Here is a 22,850-nt window from a genome sequence, read left to right on the forward strand (position 1 = left end):
CATAAAATGTGTAGCCTCACCGGTAAAGATCCAAATCTGCAGGGAGAAGCGTTTTTTTAGCCGCTGTAGAAGAAGGCGTGATTGAGCTTTCATTTCTTCCAAGGTGTTCCGGGGACAGTCGAGGTTGGCCGTGCATGTGCCTCAGAGCGTGCGATATCTAATTAGTCATTGATACAGCTCCTACTTGATGATGTTTAATATAATTAAACTTAATTAACTGACGGGAATAAAGATACTCAGTCCACTGCGATTATTAAACCTGAGCATGCTTGTGCACACGATGTTCGGACGGGTGTGCATACAGACATTAGTTGATGTCGAGTATTCTATCAGACTTATTCAGCTAAACTTTTACTCCTCATTTAAGCTAACATCGCTCTGTGGGTGTGTTTTGGTCCTGCTGACTGTCAAGGCACAACTGGATCAAACTTGCATCCTCTAAGCAAGGCTGTGTCAATGCCGAGACACCCAAGGCTACTCGAATCAGGTGATATGCATGTGGAGGACTTGTAATGTGTCTCTTAGCAGAAATGCTGTACATAAAGCGCGTATGTCGGTACATGATTAGAACCAATATTGGTCAAATGAAAACATTTCATAAGTGCAATAACGAGCCATATTTTCCTGACAATGAAACGGGAGCATGACTGTGACAAATGAGCAGCAGCATGGCTCAACGTGTTGAACCACTCGGGACTGCCTGCTGAAAAATCCTTCCCTGATAGCTCACACCCCCGTCTTTAGCTTTCCCGGCTGACTGCGGGGGTACTGTCGCTGTCTCCATTTGCAGTAACTTTACCGACAAACAAAAAAACAAAGCGCCACTCGGCTTGTGTTCCGTCTTGGCGGTAATAGGGGATGCATTTCCGCGGCGTTATCTCCTGGAACGCTCTGAACAATGGCCGGCTGAGCTGTTACCTTTTTGTATTTGTTCAGGTCCGCAGTGATTACTTCCGCCGCTGGCCAAATGTCAAGTGTTGTTTTTAGTCGGCGGGAAATAGCAGGTTGCTGCGGAATGATGTTTGCCTACAGCAGGCGTGTCCGGACTTTCTCCAGCGAGGGCCACATGGTGAAAAATGAAAGGATACAGCTTTTCCACTTTATTTTGTAAAGCAAAAAGCTTTGCTCTGCTTTTCCCCCCAAATTGTCCAACATTCTACTTAAATATTTAACATTTTCATGTTCGGAATGTTATCACTTTACTACCATAATATTATAACTTTTGTCCCCAAACTAATTTTCCAAAAACGCTATTCGTTGTTTTTTTCCTGCAGCCCAATTTTCCAAAAATACCAACTTTATTTGTTGTTTTCTGTTTGTCAATAATATTGCAACTCTTAAAAACAAATAAAACATATTTTAATATTATGCTATTTTTCCTCATAATATTACCATTTTATTCTTGTAAAATTACCACAATTTTATGTTAATATTTTATGATATTTATAATATTAATTAGATTTTAAACATATCATATATTTTTTATTATGAGAAACAAATATATGATATTAAAAACGTAGTATTTTTGATATATTATTATAATGGAGCTCCAAGCTACTAAAATGATATTTTCCCTCATAATATTCAGAGTTTATTCTTGTAAAAGAGCGACCTTTTTTGCAACTTTTTTCTCTTAATATTTTGACTTTATTCACATAAAATTCCAGCTGCTTTTTTTCTCCATTTCTACTGTTTTTTTTAATTTTTAATTTTTTTAATTCCCACTATTTCAACTTTTATCTTGTAAATTTCCTTCTCGTTATTATGACCTTGTTATGACCCATAATATTTTGACTTTATTCCCCTAACATCCTAACATTCCAATTTTCCAAAAATGACAACTTTATTTGTTGTTTTTTGTTTGTTTCTCATAATTTTACGTCTTTTTTAAAAACATTTCACCAATATGCTACTAAAGTTGTTATTTTTCCTCATAATATTAGTGTTAGTACATTTTCCTCTTAATATTTTGACTTTATTCTTGTAAAATTACGGCAGATTTTTCAATTTTTGCTGCTCCGATTGTTTTTTTTGTGTGTTTGTTTTCTTGTTAAATGATATTTTTGGGCTAAAGAAATGAACGGCTCCCTGGGCCGCACGTTGGACACCCCTGGGCCTACAGGACCTCACAAAAGTGAGTGTGTCCCTCCTGTTATGGTATCATCCCAAGGGGACAATGTAAAGTTCACCTTTCTCTCAATGAACCGCAGCTCTCCAGTGACGGCAGCACTCATGTAGCCCCACGCTTGACTGTCGGCAAAACAAAATTCCAGTTTTTCGATGGGTTGGATTGTTTGAGTTGTGAGCGGAAGAGGAACGCTTCTCACGGGGGCGTGTAGGGAGGATGATGATGATGGTTGTCCTCCAACTAAAGCTTGGGCTTGCGAGAGACGGAAAAACATCCTGATCAGATTCATGCTTCTTAAACGTGCTTGGATAAGAAGCTGCAGCCCTTTTATATCAAGCATCTTTAATGGCTTTGGAGGAGGTGTGTGTGGGGGGGCTTTATACCCTATTCAGCTCTCCCAGTTCCATTCAGTGCTTTGCTGAAAGTACCGCACAGTACCGACAGTACCGACAGTACCGCATTAGCTATAGCGGCCGCCTTTTTGTCATGATGAGTCATTACGTCCAAGCAGAGTTACACCTGTGATTGATTTTTGTGGGTGTTTGTGTCCGCTGTCCCCAAAATGAGACCACCTCCTCCTCCTCTCCTTTCAATCCACGCTCGTTTCAGGAAGGCAGCCAGGACGGAGGAGCCCTACGCTGCAGTGGTGATCCTCCACTTATTCGCTGAGTCAGACGAGAAGTCTGTTTGCAAGCGGGGCCAAAGTGCGGTGATGACTGTGCACTAAACAGACAGTTTGCGGGCTGGCTGGCCGGCGCTCGCCTCGTGGATTCATTCGCGCCACCTGATCCGTTCTCTTCCTGCAACCGTTTTGTAACGACAACGTCCTTTTTGCTTTTACCCTCGCCTCTGTGAGGATAACAGTGCTTATTTTATTCCTTAATGTTGTTATTGTGGTTGTAATCTGCAGTTTTCTTTAACACTAGCATTAGGACCAAGCGGAAAACAGTTCCCCTGATTCCCTTCAGAGAGCTAACAAGCTTATTGAGCGCTGCCGTTTCTCGCTCATGTGTGACCGCCAATTTCTCCCTTCCTGTGATTCTCCCGGTCCAATGAATCCATTCCAGACGCCTAAAAATATGAAAAAAAACTTTTTATAGAGAATAAAGTAGTTATAGATGCAGAAAACAATGTGAAATTATTCTAAATGACAAACAGATGGAACTTATTGATGCGATTTGCTGTGCATTTTGGGGAAAGGAATTCACCTTCATTATTAAAGTGCTGGCGATGGCTTTTTTTTTGGCCCCATGCTGGGTTATTTCGGCGGCGCACGCAATAAAAATTTAAAAAGTGCACGGGCGGTGAGTTAGCAGTTTGGCCACTTGATCTTGCGGAACGATACAGGGCAGACGGACGCGTTTTGTATGTTTTGTATGAAAACTGGGCGGGGGTGTACGTAAATCGAGATTTGACTTTCCTCGAAAATTCAGAACTGAAAGAGTTGGAGTTTTATTCAAAAGTTCATTTTTTGCGTGCTTGTGTGCATGACTTTGTACTAAAAAGCCTCGAGGCTGTAATTTTATTCATATTTTCAACTTCCTGTTGCTTTGAGGCGTCGGGCAGTGCAAGTTCAAGCAGCTGAAGCCCCCCTCCCCCCCTCCCCACACCACAAGCTACAAGCACAGTATGAATGTGCTAAAAAGGGCATTATTTCCAACCCTCGCCCGAATGCTTTCTGCTTCGTTCAGCCGTTTCAAACACGCGTAATATCAATATTTAGGTCTGTCGTCGTGTGCACGCTTCCCATGTGCTGTTCAGCTTGGCGTTGAACGCCTGCCAAGCTCTCCGTCTGCAGCTGTGGTCAGGTGAAGGACAGCGGTGGCGCACTTGTGGGGATTTTGCGGAGACCGGCGGGAAGCATCTCTCCACTTCATTTGGTCGTTGAAGGCGAGCCATCATTCATCTTTAGCTGCAATTAAGTATCCAGTGGCTAGCATGGCTGCATTTACCAGAAAGATGCAAACCACTGGGGAAATATGCAATGCTAATCGGTAAACGTTGATGCCTTTAGCTCCCTTTTATTTTATTGGTCCGTGGCACATTGTAAAAATATCACTTAACAGGAAAACTAAAAAAAAACACAACAAAAATGTAAAAATCAGCAGTAATTTTACAAGAATAAAGCCCAAATATTAAGAGAAAAAAGTTGTAACAACATTGTAATATTATGAGGTCATTTTAGCAGCATAAAGTTGAAATATTCAAGAAAAGAGAGTCAAAATATTATGAGAAACAAACAAAATAACAAAGTTGTCATTTTTGGAAAGTTAGTTTGCGGAAAAAAAATTAAATTTTACAAGAGTCAGAATATGACGAGAATTAAATTCACACCTCTGAGAAGAAAATTGACAAGAAGAAAGTCCTAATAGTACGAGAACTGGAAAAAACGGCTATAATTTTACGAGAATAAAGTCAAAATATTAGGAGAAAAAAAGTTGTATTTTAACGAGAAAAAAATGGCAATTTTATGAGAATATAATCAATATATCAAGAGAAAAAAGTCGTATTCTAATGAGAAAAAAGTGGTAATTTTATGAGAATATAATCAATATATTAAGACAAAAAAGTCGTATTTTAATGAAAAAAAAGGGGTAATTTTATGAGAATATAATCAATATATCAAGAGAAAAAAGTCGTATTTTAATGAGAAAAAAGTGGTAATTTTATGAGAATATAATCAATATATTAAGATAAAAAAGTCGTATTTTAATGAAAAAAAGGGGTAATTTTATGAGAATATAATCAATATATCAAGAGAAAAAAGTCGTATTTTAATGAGAAAAAAGTGGTAATTTTGCGAGAATAAAGTCAAAATATTAAGAGAAAAAATAATAGTAATATAGTGCCGAAATATTTAAAGAAAAATTGTATTTTTTAAAAGTTGCAATATTGTGAGAAACCAAAAAATACGTTGTAATTTTGGAAAATTTGTTGGGGGAAAAAGTTCTAATCTTATGGGAATAAAGTCTAAATATTATCGGGAATAAATCATCATAATACTCTGAAAAGAAAGTTTACAAAGATTACTTAAGAGGAAAGTCAAAATATTTTCAAAATTTAAAAAGAAACAGCAAAAATCAAGTAAAAAGAGCAATTGGCAGCCATGTTTCCATCAGACTACCCCAGGGCAGCTGTGGCTACAGATGTAGAATACCACCACCATGAATAAAGGGTTCACTTTGTTGTGAAGTGACTTGGGTGCCTTGAAAAGCACTTTAAATTCGAATCCATTATTATTATTATGAAGTTCATACTGATAATACGCTTTTTCACTTAGATCATAAAGCTGAGATGCAGTTTTTTTCTATAAATATACACAGTATAACCTCTCCGATATCCTCAGGTAGAAAAATGCTGACAGCAAACGAGTTGAGTCTTCGTAGTATAACTTCGTTGCAGTGGCTTAAGGTGTGGCGAGTGACGCTGAGCCTAGCGGCTAGCCAGATAAGTATAGATTTTCGTGTTAGCTGCTACCATAACAATATCGCTGTAGCTTGGTTAATATACGGGTCAGTGGCGTAAATGGAGCGCTGTTGGCGTTGTTTTGGAGGGTTTTTTGTTAGGGCGTTAGCGTATCATAGGTACTGTACCTCCCGTGACGTGCATTGTTAGCTAGCTCATCCTACTTACTATATTTAAGGCCTAAGCTACCAGCACTTATTAGTTTGCTGACGAAGCTCTTCGGATGAGGAGCGAAACGTCCGACACCTTCTACACAGAAGTACAGATGACGTCTCAAGAAGCCTTTTCCTCGATGGACAACTCCTGTACGACTGAGAGCCTACACAGACTCATCCTAACTGGTTTGCTCTCGTTAGAACGCACAGAAAAGGGAAAGAAATGCGTTCATGTTTCACGTAAGGATTGTGAATGATGGGCAAAATTCCCCCCCCAAAAAGTGCACTTTTCCTTCAAGCTTTAAAAGGTTGTTGAGTCTCTGCACATGAGGTTAAATCAACCGTAGCGATGATTGTGGATGTCAAAAAAATATGACTTACCGCTATCTTTTCATGGCCGAGAGCCATCATAAATATGTGCAGCCCATGCAGATAAACCCTCTGAATGCATCGTCTTTGCGGTGCAGCCTTGGAAGTTCTGCAATAGAACCCATAGGGAGCACTGTTGTCCAGGTTGTGTGTGATCTAATCACTCCATGTTCTTCGTCTTCAATACTGCTCTTTTCATTGTTAAACACACGCCTTATGACACAAACGTAATGCAAAATTCAGTTCATAATATGTTTAGTTCATTCTTTGTGTTGATTTCTTGACACCGTGTGGTTCTCTAGTAGGCGTACTAGTACTGGAGGTGACGTAGCAAGCTCAAGTATTTAAACGCAGCTCACTTTAGAGTGTTTTTATTGGGCACAGCAATATTTGAATGTGAAATGAACTCATTCTACCGTCGAAAATGATCTTCAGTGCTTTTATCGCCCTCGTCCGGACGCCGGTGTAATTACCCTACTTTAATTAATGTCACTCAGGATTTGCCTGTTTTTTTTGAGGGGTGTGTTGGGAGTAGCAGTTGAAAGAACAATACAAAGTGACTTGCAGAGGGTTGAAGGAGAGGGCGGCCATCTTGTCGTCGTACTGATTAAACACTAATTCAGGAGCCGTGCTCAATGACTTGCACTGCGGAGGTGACTCGTGCGGCCGGGTCGGTGCACAATAATGGAACAGTGAAGCGCGCACGGAACCGCTGCACCTCCTTATCTGCTTGCCCTCCACTGGCAGGAATAATATGTTCCAATGAATTAGCACACTCACTCTTTCTAAAGACGGGACACCTCATCAGGCGTGTCATGACATGCAGGACACGTACAGTACACTGGGAGACAGGGGTGTCCAAAGTGCAGCCTGAGGGCCTTTTACAGCCCCATGGTATTCTAAAAATAGAATTTAGCAACAAAACTTTTTAAAAAACCCTGCAAAAATGGAAAATTCTGCAATAATTTTACAAAAATAAAGTCAAAATATTAGGAGGAAAAAGCTACTAGAATAGCGTAGTATTATGAGGAACAATAACACAATTTTACCAGCATTAGGTTGAAATATTAAAGAAAAAATACAATAAAAAAAGTGTTAATACTATGAAAACACATTTAGTTATATAATGTACCAAGAATTAAGTCAAAATACTGTGGGAATAAAGTCCTAATTAGCCGAAGAAAATGTACAAGAGCAAAGTTGAAATAGCTGAAAAATTGGAAAAAAAAAAACAAAACATCACCAGCAGAAATGGAGAAAGCAGCTGTAATTTTACAAGAATAATGTGGTAATATGATGAGGAAAAATCATTTTAGTAGGTGAAATATTAAAGAAAAAAGACGCAATGTGTCGTAATATTATGAAAAACAAACAAAACATTCATTTTGGGAAAATTAGGTTGCGGAAATAGTTATGTTGAAAGAATAAAGTCAAAATATTATAGGAATAAAGTCATCATTCGGAGAAAAAGAATAACAAAGTATTTAAAAAAAACAACAACAGCAGAAATGGGGGAAAAAAAAGAAAAAAATACATTATTTTAAAGATTTATTAAGTAGAAATAATAAAGAAATTACCTTTAAAAAAAAGTCTTAATATTATAAAAAACAACCAAACAACAAATAAAGTTGTAATTTTGGGAAAATTAGCTTGCGGAAAAAGTACTAATGTTAGAGAATAAAGTCAAAATATTATGAAAATAATATTTTGAAAATATATTTAATATTTACAAGAAAAATGTTGAAATAGTTGAAAAATATGGGGCTTGGGGGGGACATGAACAGCAGCAATGGGAAAAAACAGCTGTAATTTAACGAGAATAAAGTAAAAATATGACGAGGAAGAAGTCATGTTCTAATGAGGGGAGAAAAAGACGTAATTTTACGAGAAAAAGTCGTAGTATTATGAGGGAAAACACCAGCATTTTTAGCAGCATGAAGTTGAAACAATTAAAAAAATTAATTATTTTTAAGTTTTATTAAGTTAAAATATTATAGAAGAAAATACACAGTTTATATTTTTTTTAAAGGTTGTAATATTCTGAGAAACAAAACAACATAAAGGAAGGAAATTAGATTGGGGGAGAATGTATCATATTATGAGAATGAAAGAAGTATTTGGAAGATAAAAAAAAATAAAAGCAAAACCAGCAAAAATGGGAGAAAAAAGAGCAAAGTTCTTACTAATAATATGCTTTTTGACCCATATCACATGGTGGACTTTTATTGTAGCCAGCCACAAAACCTGCAGCAAAAGCAAAAGTGCTGCGTTGACGTTTTAGTTGAGTAGAATTCAAGTTTTTCAGCGACGAACCAACACGAGAAGTGACAAACAAATGCAAACATTTACACCTTACGTAACGTCTGGGTCCACTTCTTACAGCAAGGCCGAGTCATCATTCCATAAATTATGAATCGCACACTTTTTTTTTTTCCCCTCTCCAATAAAGTTTTTTTTTTTCGTGACACTAATTTCACCCAGCCAGTTCCCACGGTAACGGCGATACAGTAGAAGCTAAATAATGCTTCTGCTGAGGCGCCGATTGCTGCGTGAGCTTTGTGCTCGGCGGCCTTGTGCCGTCTCCGTTAGGACGCACGCTATGCTAGATGGAAAACCAAACCGTTAAAAATGTCCATTTGCTTTCACAGCAAAGTAGCATTAGACGATTGAAAATGATGATCACGCCATAACGCTACTTAAAGCACACGAGGCAATAATAGACAGCTTCTCATGTCATCACAACGCAACGCAAATTGATACTTAACATCCAACATTGTGTAGAATAATATCGGAGAGCCTGCTGCCCTGTGATGTAACGTTTCCATCATCTAGTCCGTCCGGGCCAGTTGTATGGCGACACCATTCCTTCATGTGTGCTGTTGTACAGCAGGAGAGTGAACGCAGCTCTTGGCTTGCATTGGGCAGCTGTACCTAATGTTGTGGCCAGTGGGTGCCCACACCTGACTCGCAGCAAAAGGAAATATTTATTTTTATTTGTAATTATTTCTTATATTCCTATAGTTACTTAAAAAAAACAAGAATTTTTTAAAATATAATATATATAATTTTTATTAGAATTATATAATGATAATCATGACTATAATAATGATAATTAAAATGTAATAAATAATAAAAATATATGTGAATTAAAATCATAAATAATCTACAAATGCATTAACTTCAATTTTTATTTAAATATTCCTTTTTTATACATTGAATATTTAAAGTTTAAAATACATAACTTTATTTTACAACCTGCTTTTCAAGCCTAGAAATAGTGGAGCCTTGTCGATCTGTTTATCTTTATGTCAATTTTAATATATAATATATTTAAAAAATCACCACATTTTTTATATTTTTATAAATATACAATGTTTTTTAAATGTAATATTTTAATATATATTATAAAAATATCTAATTTAAAACCTGCTTTTAGAGTCTAGAAATAGTAGAGTTTTGCCACTCTTTTTATTTATCTTAATGTAAATGAATACAATATATTTTTTAAATGATCAAGTGTTTAATATATATATATATAATTTTAAATTTAATATTTAAGCAGTTAACCAAACATTTGAAAACCTGCTTTTAGAGCCTAGAAATACTGGAGCTTCCTCGATCTTTTTATTTAAATGAAATTTTAATATTTATATAAATATTATATTGTTGAAATGTAATAAGAAAAAACTATTTAAAACCTGCTAATATATGTTACAAAATATTTTTAATATTATTTGAATGTAGTATAATATAATAATGATAATATAGTTATAACATAATATATATAATATAATAATGTAATATAATCAAATTTTAATATTTATATAAATATTATATTGTTGAAATGTAATAAGAAAAAACTATTTAAAACCTGCTAATATATGTTACAAAATATTTTTAATATTATTTGAATGTAGTATAATATAATAATAATAATATAGTTATAATATAATATATATAATATAATAATGTAATATAATCAAATTTTTATATTTATATAAATATTATATTGTTGAAATGTAATAAGAAAAAACTATTTAAAACCTGCTAATATATGTTACAAAATATTTTTAATATTATTTGAATGTAGTATAATATAATAATAATAATATAGTTATAATATAATATATATATATAATATAATAATGTAATATAATAAAATGAAATATTTTCAATGTAATATTGAAAAATAACAAATATATTTATATATTTTAAACCCTGCTTTTAGAGCCTTCCTCAATGTTTTTATTTTTGTGTCAGCTAATTAAAATATAACATATATGAAAAAATGATTTTCAATATTTATATAAATATTAAATGTTTTAAATGTAGTATGTATATATTTTTTTCCAACCCTGCATTTAGAGCCGAGACATAGCGGAGCTTCGGCGATCTTTTAAATTTGATGTCAAGGAGAAGTAGACTCCTGGAAAGAATTTCAATGCAAGGCCCTGCAGACGTGAAAATCTGCACGCCAGAAGTGTTCCTTGGAGGTCTGCTGAGAAGACTGCATGGCCGCGTGCGTCTCGCTGCTTCTAATTAGGAGTGTTGCAGGTCGTGAAGGCTCGGCGTTGACTGCGGAAAAGGGCTTTTAGGCCTGTGGCTTTGTTTTTTTTTTTTTTTTTTTCTCCACGTGAATAGAAATGTGTGGGACACGAGTGCAGCTGCAGTTGTGATTCATCGCAGCCCACAACTGTGAGGTTTCAGGGCTGCAGTGTGTCTTCATAAAGGGCGGTGTGTTTGCCCGTTATGCATTCTCCCCTTTTTGCAGGTCCTCGTCGATCACTGACGTTTGTGTGTTTTTCATCAGCCTAATGTTTCAGGCGGCATGCTTCAAGGTATCATCACTCAGCGGCAAAGCGTGTCTTAGGATAAGGATTAGCGTCTCGATAAGGATTTGCTTCATATTAAGCCCCCGAGCGCTGTCGAGCTCCTCTGTTCTCGTACTGACACACAATGCACATACATGGACGCATCAGTGTGCATCTCACACACACACACACACACACACACACACACAGAGCTGGCCCTACCCAAAGTGGCGTGCTCCGCAAAATGTTACATGGCACCCTCCTCCATCAACGCTTTACATCCTCGAGCAACACAAACTGAATGGCGTTGTTTTTCATTTGTAAGATAACGTATCCCTAACAACTTCAACAATAAAAGTACCAAAAATATCACACAAATACCCTCAACACATACAGATCTTCCAATAATGGAATGAATAATCTGCAACTGTGCAATAACTACACAAAAACTAAATAAAATAACCATACAAATGCGCTATAAAATACCCACTATATGCAAAACTATGCACAAAAATAACGAGACTTTTTTGTTATCAGTTGTAGCCATCGAAATTGGGCATTGCTTTACATTTGAATCAGTGTGAGCTTTTTCCATTTTAAGAGTTAATCATAAGTAATAAGTCGTTTTCATGGAATTGTTGTAAAGGTGATGTTTTCTCTGTTTGTTTTGGCGCCCCCTGGAGGTCCACTGCGCTTTTAGCATCTGCCGATATTGGCTAATGGGCCAGCAGGTTTAGCGCGCATGCGCACACGCGCACACACAAACACACACACACACACACACACACACACCTAAAGTGACTGGAGAAAACAACAACAAAATAATGATGTGTTAAAGATGTTATGTGTGTATGTATATATACTGTATATATATATATATATATTTATGAATGTCATGTAAATGCAAAGCTGGGTTCTGTTAATCCTGCCCGACATTTGCGTAGTGATACACTTACACCAGGGGTGTCCAAAGTGCGGCCCAGGGGGCCATTTGCGGCCTGGAGTCAGCTTTTTTTGGGCCGCAGCACGTTGTAAGAAAAAAAAAATACAAAATGTATATATAATTAAATAAAAATGTAAATTAAATGAAAATATACAAATTTAAAAAAAATCACATTTAAAAAAATACAAATAAAATAAACTTTTTAAAAAAAAAAAGGAAAAATGGAGCAAAAAGGTACTATATTAAGATAAAGTTTTAAAGTAATAATAACAATGTTTTTTCTTATTTTTTTTTTAGCCCAAATTATTTTTTTTAAATATAAAAATATCGAAGTGGCCCCCTCGCATCCTTTGAACTCCTCTTATATTAACTTTAACAGGAGACAGGGTCCCGGCCCCACTAGTTTCCTAGAAATTGTGCGGGCTTCAACTAAAAATAATAACCATGTCGTCCGTAATGTGGTCCAAGAATAGGAAAAAAGCCTCCGACTTTCATTGACTGTATTATTTATTTCCCCGCGACAGAGACCCTTAATGCTCCGTCAGCCACTTTAATCCTCATTAACATCTTCCAGTCACTCCTCATGGGATCAATTTGTCATTTAGCCTGCACGTGTCGTGTGAGAGACACTATTACACACTTCATTTCACGTGGCGTCTCCGCAGCTTACAGTGAATATTTATTGACGATATCAGAAGACGGGTTGCCTTCGGAGACAAATAAGTCACTTTGTGATTGATTCTGCCACACACGGCTGGACATCGGACAGGATGATAAACATATTCTCCGAGTGCTTTTTGTGATTTTTTTTTTTTTTTTTTAAGCAGTTGTTGTTTCTTGATGGCTCTCTGACCTAAGCTAATGACCCACGCTATGCGTGCCTTTTGGCCAGTTTTGTCTTAACTCCTTCAATCCCAGCCATTTTTCAAAAGACAACCCCTTCGGTAGCGGCCGTTTTTGACTGATCTTTCAAGGCACGGAGAATATTGTGTTCTACGGCTATTCAAACATGGAACCTAGCAAAAGAAAGACTGGGGTCCCGTCTTTCATCAGGAAAAAAAAGTTTGTTTCTACCCTTTTCTGTTGTTTAGTAATCAGCAGTAGAACATAGGTAAGTTTCAGGAAAATATCAGTTCCTGACTAGAAAAGAGAGAAAAGCAGCTTTTTGTGAAAAGATACATTTCAAGCTCAAATATCTAAACAACTATACCAACTTAAACAACACAAAAAAGGGTTGTTTTATATCAAAATAACAATTTATTTACGAATATAACACCATGAACTACTTGCAATTTTCACATTTGGAGCTAAACTGTGTGTGTGCATGTGTGCACGCGCGTGTGCGCGTGCAAAATTCCCCTACAATGCGTAACCGTCTGCACGCTACACTCCTCCGTGCTCTTCCAGTTCCTCCTTGCTGTCGAGTGTGTTTTTATATGCAAATGATCCCCGCCGAGGTCTGATCAAATGCACTTCTGTCACCATGTGACCGTTTTTATGACTTAAAACTGCTTTTAACGTGACATCTATTAGTGTGCAGTTGCGTCGTCTTGCACAAAAAAGCGTAAAAGATGCGTAACTACGTGTTTGGGATCGGGTGGTAGGGTTTAGAAAAATGTATAAACACATCTTTGGTATTGAATGAGTTAATCCGTTGGCCTTATTTACCATTTTCCATGTCCGTATGCTTTTGCAAGTGCGAGAGAAGGCTTTCAGGCGTTCAGGCGATGAATGGCTGCCACGGAGGTCGTCTGTAGGGGTCAAGGAGTCGGGGTTGTGAAGTTTGACACTCTTACTGATGGTGAAGTAAACACGCAGCCTCCTCCTCGAGAGCTGCCAAGTCTCTCGCTTGCTTGGCAGGATGCGGCCTCATTCATAAGTCGTGTCGTGCGAAATCAGCGTGCGTGTGCGTGTTGGTGTGAAAATGTGTGTGAGGAGTGTTGTTTTTCCACCGTTCTGTTGAATCTCCCTGCTTGTTAATCATGACAAAGTGTCATATTGTGTAAAAAAAAACACCCCATTCCCGCCACAACGAGGCGTCCTCACCCACATAAAGAGTGTGGCTGAGCTCATTTTGCCCCGATGAATTAAAATTAACTGCACAAATAAACTCGGCCCGCAGTTCATTACGTTTGCAGCTGTGCCGCCCGTGTCAGCTTTGGATTGAATGCATTTCATCACACGTTGACAGCCCACGGTGTAACCCTGTGAGTCAATGTCAGGCTGGCGATGAAGGCGGCAGGATGATGAGTGTGTCGCTGGCTGTCATCGCCGTCGTGGCGTCGGATGCTTCATTAAAATGAGTTATCGACGAGACGACTGGCCAGGGACGTCTTAGTTCCGCAGCTGCAGTCAAGACCACTTCATGCACAGCAGTTGTGGCCAACTAATGGCATTAAACGCAGCGTAATGTACAAACTAGTCCCACCCAGATTGCACACCAGTGATGCTTTTATGAACGCCATGAAAAATGTCTCTCTGGCTCAGCTGTCGTTGTTATTCGATTGCATGTGGCTCATGGGAATGCATTTGGGTTGCGGTGTAGTTAACGTGGAGGAAGGATAGCCATAGGCGCTCATTTAGCTTTAGCTCGCATAGCCAAGGTCACCTTTGCAAGGACAAAATTATGTGAATTTGTCTGCTTGCTCCCGAAATCCCAGGAAAACGCATCATTCACCATCGTTTGGTAATAATTTAGAAATATGTGACAATACAAGCAATCCAATAATTGCTTAATTGGTTCCAGACCCAACCAGGATACTGCAAGTAGGATTCCTTAATTATAAAGCAAATGTTTTTGTACTTGAAGCATGGAAAACCTGTTAAGGACCTTCTAAATGTGTTTTTTAACATTATTAGAGCCTTCTAGACATGAAATAACACCCCTATAGTCACCTTTATACTTGTATTACCCAATATAGAAGACATAATAAGAGAAAATAAGCCATTTAAGGCATAAATAAGACATGTGCACGCGTGTGTTGCCGTAAATGTGTTCCGTTGTTATGGGAGCTGAAGGGGGGGGGCCAGGCAGGGAGTGACGTTTTACCTTGGTAGGGGTAAGGCTGCAACAGTAGCCCGAGTTAGGGATTATTGTGTCTGTTTGGGGTCACTCAAACCTACGTTAAAAGCCTGTTGTTCCTGTGGTGATCAGGTGATCTGGTGCTTGTGTGTCTCACCGAACATTACAGCAACAGTACTGACACCTAGTGACCAGTGTAGAATACCACATATCATCACAACGTCTTTGAATCCGTCTTCTGTTGAGCTTTTGCACTTTGCCCGGTGGTCCCTGAACGCACCATAGTTATGTGCTGTGAGGCGCAAAAGTTTGTTTGTCTCCGGGAGCTTCGACAGTCAATCTGGCCTCAAAACCGAGCTAGGCCTCGACCCCCCCCAGCGCTGGGGTGTCAGAACTTTTTAAACCGAGGGCCGCATACTGAAAAAAATCAAAAAATGCAGGGGCCACTTTTACATTTATTAAACCAACCCGTGTAGAGATGGCGAGACGTTTTTTGTTTTTTTTAGAAGCCTGCATCTCACCTTTGTGTTATCAGTGACAGAGTGAATTTTTAATGTGAACTTTTTCTGTCTGTATTACACTTTTGTAATATAATTTTTTACAAATATTTCAACTTTCTTCTTGTAATATTTTGTCTTTATACTCACAATATTTTACTTTATTCTTGTAATACTATAACTTTTACCCAACCTAAATTTCCTAAAATTGCAACTTTATTCTTTGTTTTGTTTGTTCCTCATAATATTACAACTTTTTAAAAAAAAGTTACATATTTTAATCTTGAATATTTCAACTTAATACCATTTTTTCCTCTTAGTATTATGACTTTATTCTCCTGATATTTAGTCTTTATTCTCGTAAAATGACTGCTCGGTTTGTCCGTTTTTGCTGTTGTGTTTTGTTTAAGTTTTCTTCTTTAATCATATGATCAGAATGTGCCGAGGGCCAATAAAAAAGCAGCCTTGGGCCGTAAACGACCCGGCTAAAGGCCACACTGTGGCTCCGATTCCTTCTGTTCATTGATCTTCCATGATCATTCATTAGTGGGGACGACTTCCAGAGTTTAGACTTGAAGAGCGTTTAATAATGTGAGGCACATTTGGGGCTTCAACTTGCATTGTTTTGCGAGTGAACAATGGCAATTGAAGAGAGAAGGGGAAGGTTCTGGAGCAGAATCTAGCCGGTGATTACGAAAGTCTCTTTTAATGCAAATGTTGATCTGAAATCAAAGGGGAGCGTCACGCAACAGCTGAATAGGTGGCAAAGAAGTGAGTAGCAGCCAACTGTGGAGGCAGCGTGAGCTGGGGGGGTGCACGAGTGCTGCCAGCACTTGGGAGTTGCGGTTCATCCAGGGGAAACATGAATTCCGACATCAGCGGTGACATTCTGAAGCAGAGCATGATCCCCTCCCTCGGGAAGCTGTTTCCCAACAAGACGACAAACCTCCAAGGTGACGAGCGCCTTGTTTGTTGAAGGTGGAGATCTTCTTAAGCCAAAGGGGGAGGAGCACACAACCACCAGCTTTCCACTGACTACTCTTAAGTTATATCCAATTGGAAGTTCTCCATTGTTTTTCCTTCAGAGGATGAAGCCTTGAGAATAAAATGACTTTTGTGAGATACTGTGCGAGTGTGTGTTACAGTAACACAATGCTGGATTAAATTCGTTACACGGGCTTCTGTCCTCGTTCAACAAAAAGGAGGAAAATCCTTTTTTATCCAGCAGCAAGCCTTATAGTCTTAATAACTCTGCATGCTTTGAAAGGACCAAACCGGACTCCCTGTGGAGGAAGCTGCCCAGATACCACATCCGTGTGTGTGTGTGTGTGTGTGTGTGTGTGTGTGTGTGTGTGTGTGTGTGTGTTGATTTGAATCCATTGAGTGGTTCTATTCGGGCTATCTGAGGACACTTGGACATGTGAGGGGGTTGACTGCAGCTCCCGGCAGCTATTATAAGAAAGCTGTTACAAGGTTGAAGCCATTTCATGGTCATGCAAAAAGGGCTGATGTGGTGCGTTCAAGTGCCTGCCAGTAGAGCTCGTTGGTCTGGTCGAAAGCCGACATTGTTGAGATCCGCGCTCCCTCACCTCACATGGGAAAGAATTCCCATCCACATGTCCTAATAAGAATATAGTGTATACACTACTATCAATATAGTATATACACTAATAAGAATACAGTGTATACACTAATATCAATATAGTATATACACTAATAAGAATACAGTGTATACACTAATATCAATATAGTATATACACTAATAAGAATATAGTGTATACACTAATATCAATATAGTATATACACTAATAAGAATATAGTGTATACAATCGTCCCTTTCAATATTTCAGTTTGATAATCGCTCCCTCGCTACATCACGGTGATTGCTGTTTCATGGTAGATTATGGTCTGTTATTAGTCGAAACTTATCGAAATGTAAGTGATATGTAGTATTCTGGTCACTAGGCGGCAGTAATGACACAAAACACTGAGACATTACCTTACATTCCATTACCTTAACACTGCATGAAGTCATGAAGTCAGCCATGGCATGTCAACATGATAAGATAAGAGTGGAAAAGGTTTCCCTCCCATTCTGTGTGGAAGTGGAACGTTTTTGGCTTCTTAAGGTCAGTAGAAATACGTTTGATGCTAACTGGTTAGCTTGCTGGCTTGTTAGCTGGGTAGTTTGCTAGCTCGTGGCCGCCTTGAGTCCCTGAAGCATGAGAGTTGCACAATGTGTTGTAAACTAGGAATAGTAGAAGTGTAAAGGTGACTATAGGCGTTATTTCATGTCTAAAGGGCTCTAATAATGATTTTAAAAATGTATATAGAGAGCCATAACAGTTTTTCTGTGCTCTAACTATGAAAATATTCCATTTATTAACATTGAGGCCGATATTGCAGAAATGGATTTATTGCGGTGGGTCTGGAACCAGTTAACCACTATAAACTGTAATATTGTAATTTTATTTAAGAGTGTTTGTCTTGTTCTTGTGCAATTGAGGTACTGTAACTGACTGAACTACTCGTGCGAGTGTGTGTTGCTGTCAATGTGTTCCGGTACTCGGGGAGCTGAGTGTGGGGCGGACAGAAAGTGACATCAAGAGGTTCAAAGTTTTAGGGGAAATTGTTCCTGTCGTGAGATAATTCAAAACTGCAAGAAAAACCTGTCATTCCGGCGATGAAGTCTGGTGCTTGTGTGTCTCGCCCAACATTCCAGTAACATTATTGTATTGGATTGGATTGGATTGGATTGGATTGTACTTTATTAATCCCACAGCAGGGAAATTCACTTGTTACAGCAGCAAGCAAGACTGACACCGAGTGACAAGCGTGGAATATTACATATCATCACAACGTCTTTGAATGCGTCTTCTGAATGCCTTATATTTGTATTTTACTTTGTTTAGACGTTTTTCCATCCATCCATCATTTTTTTATGCCGCTTATCCTCCTCGAGTTTGGGCAAGAGGCGAGGTACACCCTGGACTGGTTAGCCATTTTTATGCTTGAAAATGCTTAATTTTCAGCACAAAATACATAAAATTTGCTAAAATATTCATATATTTGACTAATAATAGGCCATATGCAACCACAAAACAGCACCATTTATTAACTCATTTAAAAAAAAAAAAACCCGATAGCGTGACGTTGCAAAATTCGAAGCATGAAAGAGTGCACTCCATTTTGCCTCAACTGTTCCATCCATCCATCCATTTTCTATTCCGCTTCTCCTCATTAGGGTGGCGGGGTATGCTGGAGCCTATCCCAGCTGACTTTGGTCGACAGGCAGGGTACCCTCAACTGTTCCAAGACGTATTAATGACGAATTTGACCAAACCATCAGTTATTTTGCCAATTCCTAATCCTGAGCATGCACTGTATCTACAGTATACACCATAGCTATATGCAGTATAGCTGGGTCATAACATAAGTATGTAGCATAACAGTTGGGAATGTCTGGCTCTTTAATTCAGTGTTCATATCAGTGTCGGCAGAGCACAGTGGGCATGTGAGATGAATTGATTTGGTGTGTGTCATATTGTACCACACACACAGTCCAAGTAGAGGAAGTGGTTGACAGCAGGTTCTAATAGGCTTGAGGAGTAACGCTGGCCAGTCGGAGGGCCCACGGGACCACCATTATGTCAGAAGCTCCATCCCTGCTGCAGCAAATGTTTTCACCCTCCTCACACATTTATCCAGAGCCAACCTTTGTGTTTTTATCTTTGTCCGATTTTTCTTCAGTGTGTGTGTTTCCCTTGCGTGGAGCTGTCCTGTCACCACAGCGGGAATTCAGTGAGCGTTGCACATTTGTGATCTCTTCTTCTTCTTCTTCGCCGCCATCACAGAAATAGCTTTTTTCCCCCCCCCTGGCGGCCATCGCAGACTGCCTCTTAATAGACGGCAGCACTTCCTCTCACGACACTTGTAGCCCGCAGCTGAGCGTGCACCTTGAACATAACGTGTCGTGTCATTAGGCGAGGATGTTGCTTGAGAAGTCAAAGGTATTTTTAACAAGATGTCTCTTTTTTTTCTTTCTAAAATAATCCCGAATTTTCTCTTGAGATGGAGTTAATCCCTCCATCACCAAGCGGGAGGTGCGCAAATTAAATTGGGATGCCTTTCTCTCTGAAGTAGCGTCAGGGTTAAAACCTTCATATTCGTAGGCAAAACATATTCCCTTCTTCTCTAAATGATCCCACCTTGCTGAGATTGCACATTATTTCCTCCAGCTCCTTATCGCTCATGTTTGCCCCTCTCATGCTCCCATGCAGGCAGGCTGCTCTGATTGAGAATTCTTATCAGCACAGTACACATTTGATTAGAATTCTTTCCCAAATGGAGGGCTCAGTTTTTGGTGGGTTGGCTGACTAAAGTCCCCAGATTACTCCAAGGGTTCATTTTAGTGCACAGGAAAGTAAAGGACGAGGAAGAGTCAAAGGACTCCTTCCTTGTCTTAACGCTGTTTTTGAGAATGTACTGTATAGCCATGAGCCAAAGAGTCTGTATGACAGGACTATTTTGCTCTGTTGAGGAATCTACCACTAAAACACTTGTCAGAGATTATTATCTGTCAAACAGAGGTGCTTTGCTGTTTTTGACAACCTACTGCTAAAACCCTATCCAAAGATTTGCTCTTTTTAGGAATCTACTGTAAAAACACGAGTCAAAGATTATCTGTATAACAGGAGTGCTTTGTTGTTTTTAAGAATCTACTACAAAAAACGCTTGTCAAAGATGATCTGTATAACGGGAGTGCGTTGCTGTTTTTAGGAATCTACAGCAAAAATGCTCGTCAAGCATCTACGTAACAGGAGTGCTTTGCTGTTTTTAAGAATCTACCACAAAAACGCTTGTCAAAGATTATCTGTATAACGGGAGTGCGTTGCTGTTTTTCGGAACCTACAGCAAAAATGCTCGTCAAGCATCTATGTAACAGGAGTGTTTTACTGTTTTTAGGGATTGACTGCAAAAACACTCCTCAAAGATGATCTGTATAACAGGAGCAATTGCTTGTCTAACATCTATGCAACAGGTGTCTTTTGCTCCTTTTTAGGTATTGACTGCAAAAACACCAGTCAAATATGATCTGTATAATAGGAGCACTTTACTGTTTTTCGGAATCTTCTGCAAAAACCCTAGCCAAAGATGATCTGTGTAACAGGACTGCAACACCACCTGTCGAAGATCCTCTAAATGACAGGAATGCACAGCTGTTTTAAGGGTCTACTTCAGAAATGCCTATCAAAGATCCTCTATATGGCTGTTTTTTAGGAACTCACTGCAAAAATGCAAAAATGATAAACGTATATTGGAATGTAGGGGAAAATCCTGAAATGGGGCACGTTGTGGTCATCTTCAACCACGTATTTCTACTATTATGCCACAAGCACTTGTAAAACTACGGGAAATTATCCAGTTTTGTGCGGTGTTCAAGGCAGAAGGCTAATCCGAGATGGTCGTAAATCATCAGGAAGTAGGCCAACAGTATAGGAGGGTGAAATAGATGGAGGTGTAGTGGAGTCTGAGGGTTAAAAGAAAGATAAAGGAGGACAAAAGGTGTTTCATCGTCTTTTTAACCATGTTTGATCATCTGCATGGGAGCTGCTGTGATTGTCCCCTATGTTGTCTTTCAGTGCTTCAACACCACTGCTGGAGCCAGTGGAAGAATTACCCAACAAGTCTGTGCTCAAGTCGCAGCTAAAACTTTTGACTTTATTAGTCTTAATGAGCACAGGTCTATTAGTCACCCCCGGGGCTCTTCGTTAGCGTGCTGATGTAAGTGTTATTAAAAAAAAAATAATAATCTGATAGCCTGCAGCTTTGTGGTCCTTGAATAAAAACACTATCATGCAAGGAAGACCTCATCTCACATTTACTGTATGAGAAGTTCCACGAGTGGTCACCTTGAACTGCCGGCAGATGATGTAAAATGCGTTGAAGTAAGACGGAGAAAAATCGATGGAGCCTCGTTAATTCATGCAGTGGCTGAACAAACCGCAGAAAAATGAATATGATTAATAATGTATGGTGTAGAAATTAGCCGCATTTCCCTTCGCAACACAAAAGCCGCGCCGCTGTGTTAATTCTGCCGGCTTGAGGTTAGCGACAGTTCAGGCTGAGGAAAGCCTTATATTAGTGTTGTGTGACCCGGGTGCACATCCGCAGTAAAAACACCGTCGGCTCTTTTCTGCCTCTTTGCTGTAATTTGATCATTTCTTACACTGTATTGCATTTGCTGCTGAGTGTGTTTGCTTATCATTATCTGTGGCACTAAGTGGAGTTGGATATCTCACACACGCACTGTGAATAAGGCAAGAAAAAAACAGCAACGGGGCTTTTGTCATCCATCTAGTTTTATCTTCGAAGTACTAGTTACCTCTTTTTAATCCATATGCATGGATCTCCTGCAGGCAAGCATGTTGCACATAACAATTACCAACATTTATTTTGTTTTTTGTTGTTGTAGGAAAGCATTGATAAAGAACAATGTGTAGATGTTAGTACACCCCGTGGTGTAATTCTTCTCCTCCGGAACCGCTGCGCACAAAAAGGTGAAAATTTGTCAATACACGCGTCCCTGCTGTGTTTCCTGTGCTATTTTTCCAACAAATACTCCGAGAGCCGCCATGCTTCATTGATTCAATCAATGACAGCAAACCCTCGCCAGTTCACGCTTCAAATTTTGCAGCTTCACTCTATCACGGTTTTTGATAAATCAATAAGAAATCCTGTTTCACGCTTGAATACGGCCTATAATTAGTCTAAAATATGCATATTTGTGCCTAAAATGAAGCATTTTCAAGCATGAAAATGGCTACATTTGCTGAAATACTAATATAACATGATGCATTCAAAGACGTTGTGACGATATGTTGCATTCTACACTGGTCACTAGGTGTCAGTAATGTTCGGTGAGACACACAAACACCAGACTTGCCCGCCGGAACAACAGGCTTTTATTACAGGTTTGAATGATCTCACAATGGGCACAATGATCCCTAAGACAGGCTACTGTTGTCAAGCTAAAACTCAACTCTGAACCTTCATCACTTCCTGTCCGCCCCCATTCATCTCCCCTAGCACCGGAAAACATTTACAGCAACACACGCTAGCACAAGTCTTATTTATGTCTTAAATGGCTTACTTTCTCTTATTATGTCTACTATATTGAGTAATAGGAGTGTAAAGGTGACTATAGGGGTGTTATTCCATGCCTAGAGGACTCTAATGTTTAAAAATTGCATTTAGATGGTTGTAAACAGATTTTCTATGCTCTAGCTAACTAAATAAGAAATCCTACTTTACAGAAATTCCCTTATCACGGTCAGATCTGAAAGCAATTAATCACGATAAACAAGTGATTACTGTAGACTGTATACTTAGACTGAGGCAGACTGTATTGATCCACATGGGAAATTGCAGAAGATAAACACAAACACTCGTAAATAAAA

At 38.7% G+C, this 22,850-nt stretch overlaps 1 protein-coding gene across 4 annotated transcripts in view; it reads left to right on the plus strand.

Moving 5' to 3' along the window:
- myripb (myosin VIIA and Rab interacting protein b) overlaps positions 1-22,850 on the plus strand; it is a 106,015-nt gene that overhangs the window by 15,386 nt on the left and 67,779 nt on the right. Inside the window, exon 1 of one of the 4 annotated variants that reach the window (XM_054765242.1) lies at positions 4,883-5,898. The exons of the other annotated variants lie outside the window; for them this stretch is intronic. The gene's annotated coding sequence lies outside the window, so the exon portion shown is untranslated. Of the gene's footprint in view, positions 1-4,882; positions 5,899-22,850 lie in introns of those variants that run through there. 4 annotated transcript variants of the gene reach the window in all.

The sequence above is a fragment of the Dunckerocampus dactyliophorus genome, chromosome 21 (genome assembly GCF_027744805.1).
Source record: "Dunckerocampus dactyliophorus isolate RoL2022-P2 chromosome 21, RoL_Ddac_1.1, whole genome shotgun sequence".
In the NCBI taxonomy this organism is placed as follows: domain Eukaryota; kingdom Metazoa; phylum Chordata; class Actinopteri; order Syngnathiformes; family Syngnathidae; genus Dunckerocampus; species Dunckerocampus dactyliophorus.